The sequence below is a fragment of the Notothenia coriiceps genome, unplaced genomic scaffold (assembly GCF_000735185.1).
Source record: "Notothenia coriiceps isolate Sejong01 unplaced genomic scaffold, NC01 NC01_scaffold00033417, whole genome shotgun sequence".
In the NCBI taxonomy this organism is placed as follows: domain Eukaryota; kingdom Metazoa; phylum Chordata; class Actinopteri; order Perciformes; family Nototheniidae; genus Notothenia; species Notothenia coriiceps.
The window spans coordinates 28,418-35,167 of NW_011366118.1; the positions used below are offsets into that span (position 1 = coordinate 28,418).

Genomic DNA, 6,750 nt, shown 5'->3' on the forward strand with positions numbered 1-6,750 from the left:
GGATTGTCCACAGTATTGAGTATGTAAGTAGCTTCTTCTAAGTAATATGTAGCCTAATAATGATTGAAAGCATCTCTACTGTAGGCTATTTTTATTATATGTAGGGCCTACAGGGCCTACAGCACTTTGGCACGACCAAAAATCGTTTATAAATGTGCTATATTTAAATAAAACTTGATTTGATTTGAACTATGCAAAATGAAACCAAAAGGTGAGACATTATGAAAAAGAAAAACAATCTTATGATGATACGAGTTTTAGCAAGCATATATTAACAATAATACAATGCTATTTTTCATAGGTTGAATTTAGTTTTAAGATTCATAGTAGATCGGCATGGTCGACAACGGCGCCATCTTGTGTTAAAACCATAAACTATACATGAAGGTTCAAATATTATCTAGGACGACGGTAACTTAAGCTAAACACGGCTAAATGCCGGAGATTGTTTTTTCAATTTATTCTACATTTGCGTTAGGGTTTTTCTTCCTTTTTGGAGTCGCGGTCCCCAAACCCAGGTCGAGAGGATCGTTCACTAAGCTAGGTTGCTTGCGTTAGCCAGCTAATGTTGCCGCATATTAAATTGTGGATAGCTATCGGAGGAAAACTATTAAAACTTACAAAATACGAGCTCTGTAAACCTCAATGGTAGTCACGTATGTATATATACGACCAAGACCACATCTAATTACCGTGCGCCGAAATAGCTCAGTTGGGAGAGCGTTAGACTGAAGATCTAAAGGTCCCTGGTTCGATCCCTGGTTTCGGCAGCAATGATGTTTTGCACATTTCAATCAAGGTAAGATCGTCGTTGCTATACAAAACTTTTGTAGAACTGTGATCAGAAAGATATCCGTGAATTACTTTGCCTGTATCAAATAAATAACATAAATAGTGCATACGAGCCCTCTTCGTTCTGGCACCATTCAATGCATGTGTTTATTTGTACTGTACCCTACGGTATGTGTATTCCGAAAACAATATATAAACAGAGTGGACAACTGAATTCCATGATGATGATCACTAAAGGTTCATCTTAACCTCACACATGTACTTAAATAATTAACAATACATTGTCACTTACCCCCTCATTCAAATATGTGGTATATTGTCAACTGCTTGTTGTGTGCAGTGCATTAAAGCAGGCTGGAAAGTACAATCAAAAAGTATGTATGCATAGGCTACCAAACAGGGAAGCTATTTAGCAAGGCTACATCTAAGTGCTAACTACACAACCAAAAATAAAACCAGTTCACATGAATTTTCACGAGGGGGCGATATTGTCAAAAGAATAATTGAACCGGAGAGCTTCATCTCACAAGTTTCAAAACAAGTGGAGTTGCAGTTAATCTCAGGGCAGTTACCTAGATAAATATTAACATTTAACATTTTAACATTTATTAAGATAAACATTGAACGTTGCCGAAGCAGTGTCCGATTTACTGTACACGTGTATATAGCTTAAGTTAATGTGCAACACCAGTCACTTGATAGTCCAGTAATCATTAACATTACATGTTACAGTTTAAAATCTTAAAATTAGTGCATCTTGTAAAACATACAAGAAATGACAATACAAAAAGTCAAACAAACATTCAAACAGACAAATAAAACAAACAAAACAGAATGCAAACCATGTTGGGAATTGACTAAAATGCACAAATAATAATCAGTTGTCATGATGACAGTTTTGGTCAAGTTTTAACCAGGCTTTCTGCAGGATTGAGCTTTTAATTGAGCTTTAGAAAATGTACTCTTATTTACAGTCACATAAACTTCAGGTGTTAGTTGCAGGATAACATATTTATTTAGGAGATTGCATTGATTAAACTTAAGTGGTTTCTTGCCCAGAACTTTGACAGTTTTGATGTAACAAAGTATGAGAGATGATAATGTGCTCTATACCTTTACAATCTGACATTAAATACCTTGATCAAATTAAGCACATTTTTATACAATAGACAAAATGAGCTCTCTTAATAATATAACACCTTAAACAGCCTAGATATCAGCAATGGAACATTAACATTAGCAATAACACAATATAATAAGATATATAACATCAAACTCTCTCTCTCTTACTCTCTTGCCTTCGTGTGTTGATATTACACTGCGACTGGCCATATAAGTTACCTTATAAATTGTGTTTACTCATGAAAGGAACAAGGTTATTTGTCTACCTTTAACAACACATCTTTAATCACAAACCAAACATTAGCTTGAGAGGGAATACTTCTCTCTCTGTACCACATGTGTCTGTGCATTTAGACCTTTGTACACATAAAGTTGAATCCATCTCTGATGTCATTAATTCTCCATCACTTCTCTTTCAGTTTTTTCACTTTCCTTACAGACCTGTTTCTTTGTGTGTGACGGTCCTCAGCCACCACTCCCTAATATATTTATAGACATCTTTCTGAGGGTTGGCTGAACCCGGTGCCCTTTGAACACGTGTTTGAGCTAGTCTTTGATCTGTTAGTTGATATTAAATAGGATTTTATTCTCAAGATAAAAAGTGAAGCAACCTTCATGTTCAGGATTTAGTGTCTTTGTGCTTCTGTATGGTTCTACTCTTGTAAAATAACATGATTGTTGCTCAAAAAATATCTATAAATTGTAATTAAAGTTAAAAGTTGCATGTTATTCTCAGTGTTAATAAATTGCTAACATGGAGGCTTTAAGCAGAAAAGTACTACAGAACATTGAATCACTAGATAATCTGTATACTTTTTTTTTGCTTGAAGTCAGAGTATAATTTTTTACTGTGCGTTTAATATTTAACAGTCTATGTCCATGGTACAAGGTATAGAGTTTGCGAAATCTGGCAGTTATCCCAAACCATGATTTACCTTAACAACCAAGCAAAACATGAACACATTTCAGATTTTGTGGTACTGTAACCCATAATTATTTGACTGTTTTATTGAAGATAAAGTAATGTGGTCTAGTCTTTGGTAACTGCATCCCCTGGATTTTGTGGTGAGGTTTTCATACAAATCTTTTGCAACTTTACAGTGATGACAGGGTGATGATTCAGATACAACTCAGCCGTTCACATCATTTTGACTATATCCTGGGTCCCGAGGAAAAAAAGTGTCTTCCAATTTCCTTTTTTTTGTGATTTCCTACCTATTTAGGGTTAAAAAAACATCTTGCAATTTAGACTTTTTTTATTTTATTTTATTTTAAAATGTTACAGTATGTCCACTGTAGAGGACGTCGGGACCATATTAGTTTGAAAAGACAGCCAAAATTAACAGATAGACTATGTAACGAATTATGGTTATAGAGTGATATTAATACAATAATACATTCACCTTTATTTAAAACATGAATAAGTAATTGATCTGAACATTGCTGTTTATATGGTCACTAAAAAACTAGTTTGGTTTTTGGTGAATCTTTCCAGATCTTCAAAGACTTTGTAGTCAATGTAGTGGGAGATGTACCTCATTGACTCCAGTCGGCACGGGCTGTAGGGTCATCTTGACTAGTTGTATGGATGTGGTCTCCATTTGACCTTGCTCATACAAGCAAAGCTTGCATTCCTGAGGCAATTCTCATTTTTCATGGCTCCACTTAAAATAAAAACAACAATAAGACATACGTGCTACTCTTGGCCCACAGAGGGCCATGTCTTTCCAGCTCGTCCCTATCTGTCTCTCTGTCTGTATCTGTGCGCTCAATGAGCCTCCTGCATCTTGTTCCCCCTTTTCTTGACCCTCTTCTATCCCAGGTGTGAAAGCCTCATCTCTCTAATCATCTGAGAGCTCAAAATCTTAATCTCCCTGAACTATCTGGTACAGAAAATGCCTGCTTCAGTTCCGTCTCCTGCAACTATATTGAGTCATTAAGTCCATGAAGATGGTCCTGACGTCCACTAGAATGGACATTTATAAAAGGGCTGTTATTTGAAAACTTGAATTATTTAATTGCTTTCAGAACAAATTAGATAGTTCCTCACATGTTAATAAACAAGAACATATATGATTTTCATTGTAAAAATTACAATTATTCAACAATATTTGGCTTCTCCTCCTGCTTCTACAACATTTTGTTTTTGGTATGCCAGCCATTTTGGATGAAAAGAAAGAGGAACTTCCCAGCATGCCATTTAACCAATGACATCTCACTGGAAAGACCAGGATGTCCTCTGTACAGTACATCAGGGATTGATAGAGTAGCTCAAAAGAGTTAAAGGAGATGCATGTTAACAAAATGTCCACTACAGTGGACATTTTCAATGGGCTGGGTCCCAGGAGGATAAGTGGTCAGGCCGAGTTTTAGGACACCTTTTGCAACTATGTATGTTGGTTATACAAGGAGTAAACATTAGGGTTGATGCAATTATTTCAGACCCTTCCTTAGCCTTTTCCACATCAGAAAAACTCAACATGTGCTTGCAGGTTAAGCACTGCTTGTACTAATTGTATTAATAATGCTCCAGCCGCTCCATGTCCCAGTAAGCAATGACAACGAGCCAGCCTGCAACTAGAACACCTAAATTTGACCCAGGCAACTGTTAATAAATATTATTAATTGGATATAGACTGTGCCTACAGTGTTCACGTTTTACAGTCGTTGTGTCCCACGGTTACCCAGTGTTGTGATTATTACAGGAGAAGTTGCACTACAACAGTTGTGCAGTCAGCAGTTGTTGAGTTTTGGACATCAGCACTGAGAGGACAGGATGAGCGCTTTTGTTTCGCTGTACAGATACTCCAAACAGGCGTACTTCCTGTATTTACCCATCCCCCTCCCAAGTGCACTTCCTCTTTTCAGACCTTTAACTTGTGCTCAGTTTGCTGCACTTGAGAATACACAGGGCCATTGAACCCGGGTAGGAAACAGGAAGACTGGCGCCTCAGAGTATCTTATGAACTGAAGTCAGAGAAAGTGACACACGGACGCACAAAAAGTACTTTCTTTCAACTGTGCTGTCATCATGCGCACACTGTGGTCTCTTTGTAGATATCAGGCCTTTTGCCAAATACACCAAGATAAGCCAGATCCCTGATGAGAGGAAAGACAAAGCCTCTCAACCGGTTCTTGTCCCATCTGTCCCAGTTTACAATCTGCTACTGTTACTTACAATCTGCTACTGTTAGTCGCTATTCTGCATTCAAAAGATCCCATCCATCTGGTTTGGTGTATCATTTAAATATTTTTAGAAGCAATTCCCATTGTTTTTTGTTCCATGGAAATTGAGTTTTCCAAATATTTATATTCTTCCCTCCTTCTTGGAAAACTTGTATCTTGGTCTCATCTGACAAGTTACATCAGAAGATTTGCCTTGCATTTACAGTTTGATCTGAACAACAACAGCTGTCAATGTTACAAGATTGCCCATTTCGGTAGTGCCAATGTTTATATACATTTATGAGAATGTACTTTAATTATCAAGGCCGCTAAACATTTGATGACTTTCTAGCCGTACAGCATCAGATAAAGAGCTTGACCCTCAAACTGAAATCCTTACAACAGGATTTTACTCAGTATGATTTTTTTTCTTGAATTCTCTCAGATCGTTTGTCTTTACCATATCTTACTGCTTCATTTTGACCAAATCCTTTTTGAAATGATGGCTAATAGTTGATTAAGTTTATTTTACAATCAGAAATCATTTCCAGCTAAATTACGAGGTCCTTGAGTTCTGTGAAATGTAACAGTAGGTACATTTGTTCCATTGTAAAATACTTGTTTATTTTATCATAACATGTGGTAGAGAAGAAGGCAGTGGGTGGCATGGTGAGATCTTGGTGTTCCTGCAACTATCATAGTTTGTTACTCGTCCCAGACAGTCTGGAAACTAAAACTAAAACTCTGTCTGTATGAAGGACTCTTATTCCAGGTTTATCAGGGCAAAACAATGTCAAACAAGTTTGCCCTTTCGTTTTGCTTTCCCTTTCATTTCCCTTGAAGGGACTAATATCAGTCTATGTTATATAGATTGCATTTCTTTCCATTGTTTGTCAGCGTTTGACCTGTGTCTTTGGAAACACGCCCAACAATTCCAAGCAAGGTAATTCATGTGGAAAACAGCAGGAAGTTTAGATCACTCAGGATTGCAATTATAAATTAGTTCAAATGTTTCCTGTCAGCAAAAAACAAAGAAGTAAAGCTCTAGTAAAGTTATGATTGCAGGAAGGCTGCAGCTTTAATTACTCTGTTTTCATTTCTCTGATTGAGAGTAGGATTCAGTTTTAGATGTTAATGTGTGAACTGGGACCTGCAAAAGTGTTCTGAGACACCTTTGGGAAGCTGGGAAAATTACATTTGGTCTTAACCTTCTCTTGTTTGTTTCCCAGCAAGTCTAGAAGCTGATCTACTGTCAGCTTCTGTTGCAAACTTGGAACTGTAAAGACGTAATTCAGAAAGCATTAACAAGGTTGCTTGTCCCGTCCTCTCCACTCTCCTCTATTCTCTTTCCAGTTGTTGATTAGTGGCGTGAAATGCGACCCAGCGAGACGCATGCCGCGGTGGAAGAGACGCTTTACTGAGAAGGTCCTGCAATACTACCCTTCTATATGAGGGTAGGAATTTCCATTGACCGGTGCGTTATTTATAACATGGGACTGAACCTTTAAAGAGTGCTTGCACGAAGGGTTGCTGCAACGTGTTGCAAGTTTCTGTTCCTGTATCAATGTGTTCCTCTCCTTTCCTGTTCCTCAGGAAGACCCAGGGTTTCGGTAGTGTGTATTTGCACGTCTTTGTGAGACGGTCACAGAAGAGTCTTACTCAGCACTGACT

General features: G+C 37.5%; 1 non-coding gene across 1 annotated transcript; it reads left to right on the forward strand.

The window, feature by feature from the left end:
* The first annotated feature begins 697 nt into the window (after positions 1–697).
* On the forward strand, positions 698–770 carry trnaf-gaa (transfer RNA phenylalanine (anticodon GAA)). Its single transcript has one exon. It is a non-coding gene; the product is annotated as a tRNA-Phe (tRNA).
* Positions 771–6,750: the final 5,980 nt, after the last annotated feature.